At 37.4% G+C, this 15035-nt stretch overlaps 1 long non-coding RNA gene across 12 annotated transcripts in view; it reads left to right on the top strand.

Annotated features, from left to right (window-relative positions):
• LOC136843635 (uncharacterized) overlaps nt 1–15035 on the top strand; it is a 668266-nt gene that overhangs the window by 648722 nt on the left and 4509 nt on the right. For 4 of the 12 annotated variants that reach the window (XR_010854616.1, XR_010854615.1, XR_010854620.1 and 1 more), the window contains 2 exons: nt 8991–9093; nt 9247–9350. This is a non-coding gene — a long non-coding RNA (uncharacterized lncRNA). Of the gene's footprint in view, nt 1–6478; nt 6606–6626; nt 6660–8984; nt 9094–9246; nt 9351–15035 lie in introns of those variants that run through there. The other 8 variants (XR_010854617.1, XR_010854614.1, XR_010854618.1 and 5 more) reach the window with 5 other exon arrangements.

The raw sequence follows: 15035 nt of genomic DNA, 5'->3' as shown, positions 1-15035 counted from the left end.
AACCTTTACTTCCCTCAGAGGCATATGCCTTAAATCTAGTGAATTTTTTAAACATTAATTACATGATAATCTGCTAGACTTAGTCTACTATATTCTCACTATTTTTCATTTTCCTTGACCCCTAAAAGGATTTTAACGCACTCTAAGTCCTCTGTTCATATCAGTGTCAGTAAGTATCATTTATCTTTTATGAGACTTCAGGGGACTGGGCTAGGGTGGATAATAAAGAGTTGTTGTTATAATCCACATCATCAGCATTCTATTCAGTACCATCATGAAAAAATAAGCCATTGATATGTCTTCGAAATTATTGATAAATTGATGGTTTGGGTTAATTATAGATTAAATTAGTGTAGACCTAGTGTTGCTTCCATCGGAGTTGACAGACCCCTCTGCTGTCGAAAACTCGTCTTATAAATAATGTGGCGCGTTAAATGGAAAATGCACCTCTCTCTCTCTCTCTCTCTCTCTCTCTCTCTCTCTCTCTCTCTCTCTCTCTCTCTCTCTCTCTCTCTCTCTGTGTGTGTGTGTGTGTGTGTGTGTGTGTGGTGTTCCATTGCTACATATCAAACCGGTTTGCCTCTTTTCAGAGGTGTTGTGAAATGAAATTAGAATTATGGCAGTTTCTTATTTCTTAGCAAAAACTGGAATATATTTTGCATCAGATTATCGATTTGTCTCTATGGGAAAGCGCACAACAAACTTTGTCACTTACATGAAATAACCAGACCTTTCCTCAATTCATCAAAGTAAAGCTTTAGATCTGAGGATGTAGGTATCTATTTTTTTCACACAATGAAACGGGAGGAACACTAATGCTGCTGCCACTACTATTACTGAGCATAACCAATATTATTATGGTACTGGAATTAATGGTAGTCTGTTATATATGATTTGTTGGTGATTTATGTTTTACGATTACCTTATGAGATTCTGTTCATAACATGCATTTTTAAAACCCATGATTTGTAAACATTGTGCAAAGATTACTTGATTATATGGAGTGCTGGTGCGTGATTTAATTTGATAAATTCACTGTTTTCTTGGAAAACATCTAAAGATTCCTTAAGGTATTGTTTCAGCACACTAATAGAAAAACAAAAGTAAGGAGAGAGAGAGAGAGTTAATGTGAAACCCAATTCCAGTATGGTAAACGAGAAAGGAGGGCAATGAAGAGGAGACCTCTTGAAGCGCTTTTCCGTAACGATGGAAGTTGTAACTTCTCCATCTCAGAGCATCGTTCCCTTGGGTCTCGGGGACTTCAGTTGAACACAAGTTCATCGTCCTGTGGTAGCCTCCCCTTGTATATGAGCTCGCGCGCCGTACAGAAATGCCATTAGAAGCCGTCTTTGATGTAGTAAGAAAATAACCTTATTTATTATGGTATAGTTGTGGTGGTTGTGGTAATGATGTTGATGTTCTTTGATGAGATTTGATTAGCACTACTGGATTAGCCTCTATGGATAATTGTTGCCCTTGTCTCTTTGTTCCTAGTAAGCTGTGTGGCACTGCACTTGTCTCTTTCTGCTACATTAAGCAGCGCAATATTTTCCTGATGGTCAAGTGACTGTAGCTGATCGCATTGGTAGCAGGAGAAAAGAGAGAGAGAGAAACAAAAAATAGCATGTGGATGGGTGGGCGATCAGTGCGCAGCCAAATTATGTACTATCATATCATTTAAACCCCTTTAGCAAATTCTCTCTCTCTCTCTCTCTCTCTCTCTCTCTCTCTCTCTCTCTCTCTCTCTCTCTCTCTCTCTCTATATATATATATATATATATATATATATATATATATATATATATATATATATATATATATATATATAATATATGTATATATATATAATATATATATATATATATATATATATATATATATATATATATATATATATATATATATATATATATATATATATATATATATATATATATATATATATATATATATATATATATATATATATCTATCATATATCACTGCTGCTGAGGAAACTTTTTCAAGACCAGTTAATTATGGTATGGTAACTTTGCAATGGAAAAAATGCAACCCAAAGAGAGTCCAGTATGACTTCCTTTGTGACCGTTACCGAAATTATCGCAGTGATGATGACAGAAAACCGAAATACAGGCTAGAACTCTAGAAAGTTGGTGAGGTGGGGAGCGTTAGTAGATGCAGTTGTGTTTGTGCTCGTCTGTTTGTTCAAGGGTATTGAAATATACTTGCAAGTGCACACGCATACTTGAACGTTTGTATGAGTGTGTTCTCCCGGATAGTTGGTTAGGAGTCAATGCTTTAGAATCTGTCAGGGAGGATGAAAGCACTTCATGGTTTTCAAAAACGCCCCCTGGAGATCTGTGCTACTATCATAATGCTGTTGATTTGTTTTTGTTTTTTTATTCATTGTAAGCATTTGTTTAAATATTAAGAAAAAACATAGCCTAAACAGAATTGGTATTCCTCCCATGATTCATTTTTGAACGATTAATTTTTATTCCTCATCCATTAGCCTTTTGTTGTTGCTCTCCTTCCTGCTTTTGCTTCTCTCCACTTATTCTTTCAACATATCTCAATTTAGGGAATTTTCCGTAGGTGACAGACGGTTCACGATGATTAAAGAAACCTATAAGATAACATAAAGCTTTATTGACAATTACAGTCCGTTAATTTCACGGCAAGCAATTCCCGTGTCCACATAAATTTCTCCATCTAGGGGATGAAAGCAATTATTATTCTTAATAATGACAAGGTTACTCTTTCTAATTATTTTTCTCCTGCTTTCGTTAATTTATATTATATAACATTTCTTAATAACCGTCGTAGAAAATTTTTGTTTAGGATATTAGATTTTTAGTAATACTAATTTTATTTTTTGCTTCTTATTTTTTCATATTTTTATCATACATTTTGGATATATTTTTCGTTTTTACTGCAGTAGTGACGGTTACCTCGTTATTGAGCCGTTTGCTAGAGGATAAAGATAATGCAGAAAATTCCTAATTTAAGCAGTAAGCTGAAGTATACAGTTTCTTTTATTATTATATGCATGCCTTATTCCTTCTTTCATATTGGCAGTGCCTTGCCGGATTGTTCCTGAGCTCAAATTCTTGTTACCTTACTCTCATTGTGTAGACATAACAAATAATAGGAGGCACATCTTGCTGAAATAGGGTTGTAATGGCCTCAGATGTCGTCTTATAATAAACCATATTCTCACAAGTCGCATATTTTCAGCGGGAACCTCTTGTTGTTAGAATAATTAAGTGCCTTGCAAACACACCGGCTAACTCTGCTGTGCCAGTGATAAAAGAGTTGCTTCGTTTCATACGAGTAATTAACTCTGAAAGACCCGAACCCTGGCAGGCTATTAACGTTGCGCTGTTGCTAATCGCATAATAAGGCTACACCCAAAACCTGACTGTTGTCTGTTTACAATCTCATTTGCACATATTAGTTTAGGCCTCACCAGTTTCTCTCTGGTCGCTGATCATTCCAGTTGGAGTTATCGGAATCATGAATGGGCAAAGAATCAGGCACAGGCTGTTAACGGTCGATAATTTTAAAGACTGAGAAGAAAAAACTGAAGCGAGGACAGTACAGTCTGGAACAAAGAACTATGCTTGTGCAATGTTAGCCTTTAGATATAGATATGTCGGTTTATGTAGAAAGAAACACCGGTGTAAACACATGTACTTTGCGTGTTTTTTTTGTTTTTTTTTTTTTGCCATAGAAATCCCATCGAAATTAATAGAAGCTTACTGAGACAGGGAATTTGCTAATTTCTGATGAAAACTTTTATGTAGTTTATCTCTTTTCTTTAGTTATTGACGCCGGAGTAGATAGCAAAGCTCTCTCTCTCTCTCTCTCTCTCTCTCTCTCTCTCTCTCTCTCTCTCTCTCTCTCTCTCTCTCTCTCTCTCTCAAGTCCCGGGTGAGAATGAGAGGAGGAAGCTCAGAGTGAGTAATCAGTATTAAGTTAAAGCTTATGAAATAAACTGGAGCCGGTTAAATAGTACCGAGAAAGTTAGTACGGATGTGAGAAACATTCTGGTAACATCTGATGAGAGCTGTTTTCGAGGAATACGTCAAAGACAGAATAGGAAAATATTACAAAACACCGGTATTTCAGCGTGAAAGGTTCATGTGAGCACCCAAAAGTCAGACGTCATTATACATAAAATGTAACAGTGCCGGTAACGGGTAATGTGTGGGAAAGTAGAGAATATTTCAAAGCATGGGATATATGTGTGTGTGTATATATATATATATATATATATATATATATATATATATATATATATATATATATATATATATATATATGTGTATGTGTGTGTGTGTGTGTGTGTGTGTGTGTGCGCGCGCTTCAAGTAAAAGGAACGTGGTAAGATAACAACGCTTTGTGTTGCTTGCTTTCTCCATCAAGGAGGTTATAGTTGGGTCCGGTTTGTTTGATGTCTGTGTGTTTAGGTGCCTCCTAATACAAGAGGAATGTAAAAGAAGATGACCTCAGAAAGATAGGCACATGAACACATGTAGAGTGTTTTAGTGAGGGTAACTGGATAACATTGGTGTCTTTACGTAAGAATCATACTAGGCAGCCATTCGCTAGTAATTTTACTGAGGTTTGATATATATATATATATATATATATATATATATATATATATATATATATATATATATATAATATATACAGAGAGAGAGAGAGAGAGAGAGGTGGTTTTCTTGGTGGAATTGCTTTTACCGAACCCTGGAATTGGGTTAGCTAAATTTGGTCATTGAACTCGAAAAGCCGAGAGACTTTTTCCAGCTTCTTGGAAATTTGAAACATAACTGAAATCAGTTTCGGAATGACAATGGATTATAACTTAGTGACTTATTATTGAAGTAAAAGAGGTATTAATTATCTGATAATAGAAATTTATTTCAAAACCATTTAATTAGTTTCTCACTGCACGGAAGTGAAGATAACGCCAGAGGTCAGGCTCTGGGAGGGAATGAAAAGATGAGGAGTATTAAGAAGATTGAAAACGATTTACATAAATAGTAATTAAAGATAGCAGTAACAATACAAAAGTTCCCACCCGGTTTATTGTTGACATTTATTCTTTTTATGTTTATTATAATATGCGTTATGCCAGTGATGCCTTTCAAAACGCCTGTTGAATTCTATAAAGCAAAAAAAAAAAAAAAAAAAAAATCGGGATTGTCCTAGAAAGCTGTTTTTCAAAGCAATTGTGGATTATTGATTCTGCTTCCCCGCGGCATCTTGCATCAGTGACTGCTGCTTCAATCACTGCTTCTCAGAATCTGCACCAGACCTATAAAATTCTGTTTAAAAATTGCAGAAATATAAATCAGGTTATCAAATAGAATATGCAAACATAAAATATAATTTATTTTCTATTTTGAACGACAAGAGTGTAGCATGACTCAACCTGAATTTTATCAGTCATATTCGCAGTTGGATTGCCTTCCCACTCTTGCAGACCGTCACTGTGCACGGGCTATGCTGGCATAAGGCCTGTTTAATCTAAACCAACCTACCACACAGAGATCAGTGGGCCAACCCCCTTGAATATTTGGAATTTTTGTACCAATATATCTTATTTATTAATGAATAATACTGCTCTTGTAATATCTTGAGATGAAACTGAGATTTAGTTAGTAGAGTTTGAGTGGCTGTTGGAAACTGAAACTATAGAAACTTGCTTTTTACTTAATTCGTTTTGTCTTTATCAAAGCAGGTTCCAGACCAATAATTACGTAGCCTTTGAGTGTTAATGAATTAATGATTACCTCAGAGTATTCTCCCAGAGGTCGCATTAATAACATAAAATAGAATTCCTTATCCTTCGCGTAATCAAGAAAGTCTTCAGTTACTTTTAATAGTTTATCTTTTAGTTGTTTTGACTGTCGTCACCAGATATCACTAGCGATGTGTTACGTACTGCCTCCTTTCAACATAGCAGAATCTGTTCCGGGGAAAAAAAGGGGTTATTCAAGAATAATTCTCCGCAGTAACGTTTACGCAACGTCTATATCCTTTATGAAAATCGTTTTTATGTTTCCATAATGTAAGAATTATGACCATTAATTTGGTAGAGAGAATACCAACTTCCCTAGTAGAAGTGTCGTCATCCCATCCCCCTAAAAACAAATGGCTGGTCACAGATCGAATAGGTTTACTCGTAATGACTGCCAGCACGTTATCCAAGGTATAGACGAGTTCTAGATTGTTTCATCCTCTGTATTTTAATCCTTTTGAAGGACTTTTCCAAATGACTACTTTCTCTTGCTATATTAATCAATTTATTCATGAATTTCTGGGGGTATCTCATTCTATACCTGCCTGTTTAGTCCTACCAACCTGTGGGGAAATCGCTTTCAAAGCCTTCCATCCATTGGCCAAAGCTCATAGCTTCAGCCTGTGAGGGAAGGCGATAGATATGGTTTTTAGGGTGTGGTGAAGGTTTCTGATTGGCCAAGAGAAAATCTTGGTTGACTGCTGACGCCTGGGAACAGTTCGTAGGCAGCCATCTACAAGCTATGATGGTTTTGTAAGCCGTCTATATGGAACTGTCTTTTCTGCAATATTCTGTAAGCAACCTCTCGTGACAGCAATTCTGTGCAAATTGTGGTTAATATCTGGTGGTATTTATCCCTTGAATGTATAGTTATTTAAAATTGTTTGAGTTGAAATCCCAGTCTTCCATGGAGAAGTGGGATTGTCGAGAATCAGTCTGATTTTAGGGCTGAAAGCGGTTCCAGCGTGTCAGTTGTAATTAACTGAGGGTGAAATTAAAAGCCCTATTAATAGTATGAGTTTTCAATCGTGGAACAAAGCAAGAAATATGTAACTAAAAGCTAATCGTTAATCAATCAGTTCCGTGGAATATTCAGTCTGTAATTGGCAGGACTTAGTTAAGGTGGCAAAAATGTTGATTTATGACTAGGTACTCTCTTACTTAGCAAGTACTTAATACATATTTTGGTTTTCCTTTATACACCTTAGTGCACGTGAATCACAAGCATTATTTTACATTTTTTTGTGAGCGCACGGCACTGCACCCACACCCATAAGTCATTCAGTACACGAGTCGGGCATTTTTCTCATTCTTTCGTTCTGTATGCATGAAGTTTCAAATTAATTGGATAACTTGCCTCGTTTTTCCGTAGGTAACTGGTTGCTACTCCTAGTAGCCTAATCTATACAGGTGTCACTGTTAAAATTTCCTGGTTAAGCCGAAGCTAAATTCCGTGAAATGGCTGCATAATGAGGTTCTGTTGTACGTCATCAGAACATCATTAGACTAAACACGTTTCATCTAGAGATACTATGGGTGACATCGATGGGCTGGGTTGGGGGCTTGTCTTTCAGTATGTCAAGCAGTAAGGGGTAGATCTAAGTAATAGATACATGGCGGGTATTAATTTTAGCGAGAAACGGCAGTTTCTTATAGTATTTTGGTTACTTATTTACAATTGCAGTTATTTTTGGGGGGTCGGCTGTAATTAACCCCTGAAGTCCATCCAACAAGGGGTTTCCATATTCGATCTTCACAAGACAGAGCACGGCTACGTCTGTTTCGAACGGTTCATATCCCGTCCAGCAAGTGCAATAACTTGTTAACGTATGGGTACCGCCCGCCCCCGGGCCAGTACTAAACACGGCGAAGGGACATTCCATTTGGCCAACAACAAACAAATGTGCCGGCAGTGTCAGAAGCCTTAAAAGTGTACAAAAAAACAGTTTCCAAAGTATTGCACTTGCCGGACGGGATATGAACCGTTCGAAACAGACATAGCCCCGTGCTCTGTCTCGTGAAGATCGCGTATGGAAACCCCTTGTTGGATGGACTTCAGGGGTTAATTACAGCCGACCCCCCAAAAATAACGTTAAATTGTAAATAAGCAACCAAAATACTATAAGACACTGCCATTTCTCGCTAAATACCCGCCGTGTATCTATTACTTAGAAATACCAAAAAGGTTCAATGTACAATGTACGTAGTCTGAAGTTGCAATATTACATGAAATTCCCTGTAACAATGTTCCTCAGTACGTCACTTTAAACCTTTTACTCTTAAATTTGTTTTTTCATTTTTATTTTACAAATGTTCATCGTACAACATTTACCTTGTATTTGGTAACAATTTTCTTTAATCTATAACCACACAATACTTAGTCATACCTTTGTTTTTTCTTTATTAATTTTATTTTGCAAAAGTTCATCGTACAACATTTACCTTGTATTTGGTAACAATTTTCTTTAATCTGTACCACACACAATACTTAGTCATTAACATTCAAAATGTTTTTTTAACATACACCTTATGAAATAAGTTTTAATTTTTTACTTATTTTTTTCACTTGGTGAAATGCTGCATATGGAGTTCGTTGCCCTGAAGGGGATCAATGACCGACTGCGACTTTCTTTCCTTGCACTGGGGGTGGAAGTGGGTTTCGGATTCTTACGAAAAGTGTTAAGTGATTAATGAAAGACCCCTCAGCCGTTTTAGCCGGCAGTATTTTGTTACGAATATTTCCCGTTATTTTCTCTGACTGTGGTTACCGAGGGAGCTGTTGAATCGTAGAGTAAGAGTAACACCAGTTTATACCCATTGAAGTATATCCCTATACAAGTCTTAGTTTTTAAATGAGGCTTGATGAAATTTGGCTAGATCGACCTTTTCGACGAACAGAACTTATATGTTGTGATAAGAGTATCTGGGAATAATAAAGTCTCCGCAGATGTGTACTTGAGGGTTAACCCAGTGTCTGTCTTCGTTACAGGGATACTCGCTCTCTCTCGCAATATATATATATATATATATTGCGAAGTCTATCACTTGATTTTACGTATAATTCTCAATGTGGGCTCCTTGTATGTGTTGTTAACTGTTGAGTATTTTTGGGGTGTGTGTTTGCTGAGACGGTTATCATTATTATTTAATTGCTTAATAATGATTGTTTTAGTTGCAGGGTAATACAGTACAGCCCTCGACTGAAGACCTGTCCTACTCCCCGTCTTACTAATCAATACCCAAGGAAAAGACTGCACTCTTAAGAAATTTGGCAAAATAACGTAAGTGCCCTTCTCATCATTTTTGTTTTCACATTATCATCCGAAATATCTGCTTTTGTGTTGGCTACTCTTAATAATCTTGTATGTACTGTTTGCTCTGTGTATTTTTATGTGTGTTTTTCACTTTCTTAAACTGTATGATTTTCTTTCTAGGGTGCCAGTGCCCATAATAGAAGTTGCGCATCTCTCTGGCAATAACATCGATTAAAGCTTATGGAAATTATTCTTACGGTCCACAGTCAACAAGTTTGTCTAAAGTAAGTGTTCCTGTGGCTATTTTTGACTTGTAATCGTTCACGCACATATTAAGAAGTCTGTTACTCACTTGCCTCGGGACAGACATGTATGAATTCGGGGTCCCGTCCTCAGTTTTTTTTAGGAATTGTAAAACATTTGACATAGTGGTACCCTGTCCAATGTTCATAACTTCTGGTGGTACATTTTGGAAATACAGAAGACACGCATAATTGTATCTAGTAATTTAGATTTGACTTGGTCTTCATTACTTCTGTCAAGGTGATTTTTTTTTTTCATTTGTTTATCTGTTGGTTCACAAGATGACTAACAAGTAACTGGATTTTTTTTGTAATATTACCAATATATCGTGGCGTCGTTGCCAGCAACAAATTGGATTCTGTGAGAGATAGGAATGACTTTTTAAGGAGAAGGGGCATTCTGTGGGGGTTAGCAATATCAGTCTCTGCAGCGTCTCCTCGGCACTAGGTACCTTCTGGATTTTCTGCCTCGTGATTTTCACGAGTTCTCTGGACGTAGTCATGGTGCCTGGCTGCCCTGACCATTCTCTCCAATTGTTGTAATTTTTTACTGAAGACCATATATTTTCGGCAGGTCTCAGGAGCTTCAGCCTAGGAATAACCTAGAGGTCTCCTTAGGGTGTCATCATAATGATAATGATTATTAAGATTACAATGATGATGATTTTGATTTCAACTTTTTACTGGTAATTGTTGACTTTTCGCTAATTAGGCTGCAATTAGGCAAATGGTAAATTTGATCTCGTATGTATCCAGGTGAGGACATTATCAAGTAACAAGTTTTAAAGGTGTTGAGAGTTCCATAGTGATATCGCATTACACTGCTGCAACACCCTCTCTTTCTCTCGGCAGTTTTAGTGTAATGGTGTTGATTTTAGTATGCAGTTTTAAAGAAAGTGGTGCCAGGGAATTTGCTGGTAATTACGGGAGCATTTATAATTGCTTTTGCAGAATTCAGTGCTCCTTTCCAGAGACTATTGAATGGGATAATTTTAGGTTATATTTTTTAATTAATCTTTGAGAACGATTATCGACAGTTTGTACCAAGAGCGTGAATATCCAGAGTGAGAGTGAGAGTGAGTGCAGTTCTGAAGTGTTTTTATGAAATTTTAGTTTCATTTACTGCGAGCTGTGTCTATTGAATCAACGTATTTCAACATGTCACAATATTACCATATTGTCTCTCTCTTTCTCTCTCTCTCTCTGAATTGAATTGGAACGCTATAACAACACGGTGTTTTTTGCTTTTTCGTGGGAAGTAAAAATACTTGAATAGTAATCCACTTGAATTGTAAGTTTTATATATGTAATCCCCAGTATATCTGTGAAGCTAGCTTATAGGGCAAAGTGTTCGTTTCATAGCATACACCGTCACATGAACGTGACGTAGTACAAAATTCGTTTTTGGTATCTGAGATGTAATAGTCATTTAAGTCATTTTACATCCGCGCTCATTCGTTGTTGTATCCATACAATACGTTATAAAAAGCCCAAGTACTGTTTGCTCATAGAACGTAAATATGGTGTTTTAGGAAGCTTACACTATATGTCACCAAAAAGTAATTATGCTGTGGGTAGGCTCAGGATACATTAAAGGATATATAGTCCCCGTCATAATAAAAGCTCGATCAACTAACGGTCAAAAAATTTTTTAAAAACCCCGACGTTTTATTGTAAATGTGTTCATGTCAGCAGTTGACAGTCAGAAAACAATGCGACGTGAAGTAGAACTCACTCACTCTCTCACTTCAAGTTACACAGGCGGTTTCAGGAGGTTGACTAGGTTGGTCAAGGACCTATAGCTTGGTTTCCTTGTATATTTTCAAGGATATCTCTTTCTCCACTCTTTGTTCCTCACTTTAACTCTTTGTAAACTTAATATTTTAACAATAGGAAGTACTTTTTCCCCGAAGTTCATAACTTACTGAACAGGTAAAAGTTAAGTTTTTATGTTAATACAACAAATACTGACACGATTCTGTTAGTTGGGTAGATTTATGACTAATCTGAGGGCACTGCTTGAGACGACTTGTTGAATATTTCGGTTGTGACATTCTTAATAGCGATGTAGATGGAAACACTTTTGGTTCGGAGTTCACGACTTGGCTCATTTCTTTATGAAATTTCATAAATGAAGTTATTTCTCAGGTACCAATCATTACGAAGAACGTTTAACGGATATGAAGTTTTCTTATGCATCTTACAGTAACACAAACATTCAGTGGTGTGTATCTAGAGGGGAAAAAGTTAATTTCCATTAAATGGGTTTTATTTTTTTATTACAAATGCTATAGGTTATAAATATCATGAGCTGTCGTCATCCATTCAAGTGCTGACCAAACACCAGGTGTTGCACTTGTTGCACTCTCTGATCAAGGTATATAACTCTCTCTCTCTCTTTCACAAGATAAGACAACACTGATTTGGCCAGACTGAAATGGGAATTAAAATCTTGGTAATGAAGATAAAGCTAACTCACTCACTCTCTCATTAGACATCGACATGGTACAGAGGGCTCCGGCGAGGTAGCCTCGGTTTTCGGAGAGGTTGTAGTAGTGTAGGGGTACAATGTCGCGTAACCGATTTGCACAGTTGAGAGGTTTTTTGTTTTCCCCTTATTATACAAAGCTTCTAAAGAAGTGGGTTATTTAGTTCGTATTAACCGTCCGTCAACTCATTTTAATAATTTTATGGAAGTGTGTGTGTGTTCTATTTTCTGGAGTCCACAGATTTATGGCTGTTTACCTTAGAGTTCCTTCCCTAAATTACATTCTTCCGTTATCATATAATTGTCTTCTCGGGCCGATATGAAGTCCGATCTTCCATCATACTTTACTGTCATACTTTTGCATGTCCATTTTCCCCTTGATGGGGTTAGAAGTTGAATGAGTTGTGTCCGCTGCCTGGTGCACTTTCTCTGAAGCCTTGAATACCGTCTGGTTGAGGTCTTCAGCTACGACCCCTTTCAGTAGCTTCGATGTTACTTCCTTTTCTAATGGCGTTTTCGTCGTTCAATCCTCATTTGGCCCCCCTGTATACATTTGTGTGTGTGTTTGTCCTTTCTGGTTTTAGTTTGATTTTCAGAAAGGCTTATGAGGTCAGGTAAACTTAACAAATGTTTGTATTTAAAACGTAAACTTCCACATTTTGGATTTCTTCAAGCGTAAATTGTGCAAAGTATTACTGTGTAAATGGGATTAAGCTTGCACATCTGGGGACACGCCCCCCTTCCATGGGGAGACAATTAGAAATTATGGGAAATTTATCATTTCCCATCTTAGGAACTACCGGGCCAGAAATGAACAGACTTGAGAGACATCCTCCATGTGTAGCGCAGAATTTGACATGGGAATGTAAAGTTTGGGTTACCCACCTGCAAGCGCAACAATTTTGGTTCAGGTGAGCAGTGTGGTCTCAGGCCTCTTGTTTGCCTTATTTTTTTCATTTATAAGATTTTTGGATAGAACCGCTAGAGAAGAAAAGTTAATATAATATTTTTGTTTTTAGGGTTGGACTTCCATCAGTTATATTGAAATGTACGTATTGCAAGTTGCAATGACAACTGGTTCCGGTGATTTGTACCTTGGTTTTCATCGTTTCAGCTTTAAAATGATTGGCGATCAGTTTGAGTTTTTTTTCCCACGTCATAAAAAATTGTTCCCAACTACACATTTTGGCTCTTCAGGTTTACTGTTTGAATACTCATATCCATTCAGTCAGTTCCAGTTTCCAAAGCTCGCTACGGAATGGAAGCCCTTTACATAGGTATGTTACCTGGGCCAGGTTTATTCGGTCATTGGAAGCACATTGGGGTGTTTAGGAAACTTTCTACAAGGTTTCCTCGGCGTGAATACGAAGCCAGTCGTGTACATGGCAGTATGCCTTTCGACACAGTGGGAGGCTTATGTCTTTCATTCTGTTATACTTCTTATTTGTTATTCGTCCAAATGGTCTCTTTACTCATGGAGGCTATGTACTGTAGCTATTTTTTCTGCAGGTATCCTCCATTTTTCAGTCGTTCGTGCCTTACCGTGCTTTCAGTATCTTTCCTGGAAAGTTTTGGCATTTCTGGCCTTCGTGTAAGATCTGTTTCGTACGTTCTATGGCTGGGGGTTTTCTTTAGCGACATTATTCATTATTGCTGTATTTGCCCTTGAACCTGTTTACGAACGCTTCGCCTTGCGCTCTCTCTCTCTCTCTCTCTCTCTCTCTCTCTCTCTCTCTCTCTCTCTCTCTCTCTCTTGTATACCCAAGAAGTGAATTATGTCAATGGTTGTAAGCCGGCTTTGTGGATCGCACATGAGAGAGAGAGAGAGAGATAGAGAGTGACGTTATTGGGCAAACGGTAACTCATAATACTCGTATATACCTTATCATACTAAGAAGCTGTAGGATCTGCTCATCTCACAGTAGTAGATGCGTTCGTTGCCCCCTTCCACTCTCTCTCTCTCGTTTAGTATTTGACAGTTTCTTAGGATCACCACCTCTTAGCAAGGTACGTTACTTGCGAATTAGTGAAGTCTTAGTTCTGTCTTTACTGTCCTTTCACCCAGCTCTGTCCTGTTATGCGTGGCCGAGAACTTGTATCTCGTACCGACCAGCTTCTCACTGTTGTTTGGTTCTCCTCGAGGTATCCAAGTGCAGACCAAAGCCAGGGCATTGCCAGGTTCCTTAGATTCGATCCCACTGCAGTATCTCGTTCGATATAACATGAAATCTTAACGTTTTCAGTCGGCATAATTTCAAGAATTTGGTTGGATTTATCATAGATTTCTTGTAATTGTTAACTAGTTGTCAGCTACATACGGATTACGTCTTGCTTATCTAGTTTCCTATTTCTGTGGGTCTAGAACGCATTATTGGTCACGGCATCAATTCCGATGTCGTGACCAATAATGCGTTCTAGACCCGCAGAAATGGTAAACTAGATAAGCAAGACTTAATCCGTATGTAGCTGAAAACTAGTTAACGATTACAAGAAATCTATGATAAATCCAATTAAAATTCTTGAAATTATGCTGACTGAAAACATTAAGATTTCATGTTATATCGAACGAGATACTGCAGTGGGATCAAATCTAAGGAACCTGGCAATGCCCTGGCTTTGGTCTGCACTTGGATACCTCGAGGAGAACCATCTTTAATTAAGCTTTGTCAACCCTTTTCCTGTCTATTTCAAATCCTTACCTCTCCTGATAGAATGGCATTAGCAAAGAATTTCCGGATGTTATCAGGCGGGATTTGCTCAAGTTAGATTCATATTTTTTAAAGGTATTTTTTTTGCGTGTTTTCTTGGTCACTTTTTAAAATGAACTACTGCTCGAATGTTTAACGTCAATTTTCATGGGCCCAGTACCGTTCGCACTAGTTCCGTTGCCTCTTATACAAGACTCTAGGTCTGTTGCAACTTTGTATGGTCTGGTTGTCTAAGTACTGACCAAACATAATGGATGTTTTGAGGTTTCTAGTACAGTCATTGTCTTACATGAAAGATTTCTCACTGGGCTTAATCCCTCCACTTGGATAAGATTTCTCATTGGGCTTAATCCCTCCACTTGGATATTTGGAACAATCACGGTAATAATAAAGCTAATCTAAGTCTAGTCTTCCTTTCTTAATAAACCAGATCAGGAAGACTAGGGGCACCTTGGATATCTTCCTTCGGCC

The sequence above is a fragment of the Macrobrachium rosenbergii genome, chromosome 12 (genome assembly GCF_040412425.1).
Source record: "Macrobrachium rosenbergii isolate ZJJX-2024 chromosome 12, ASM4041242v1, whole genome shotgun sequence".
NCBI classification, from domain to species: Eukaryota; Metazoa; Arthropoda; class Malacostraca; order Decapoda; family Palaemonidae; genus Macrobrachium; species Macrobrachium rosenbergii.
The sequence above is the reverse complement of the archived record's forward strand: the minus strand, read 5'-3'. Positions and strand labels throughout refer to the sequence as shown.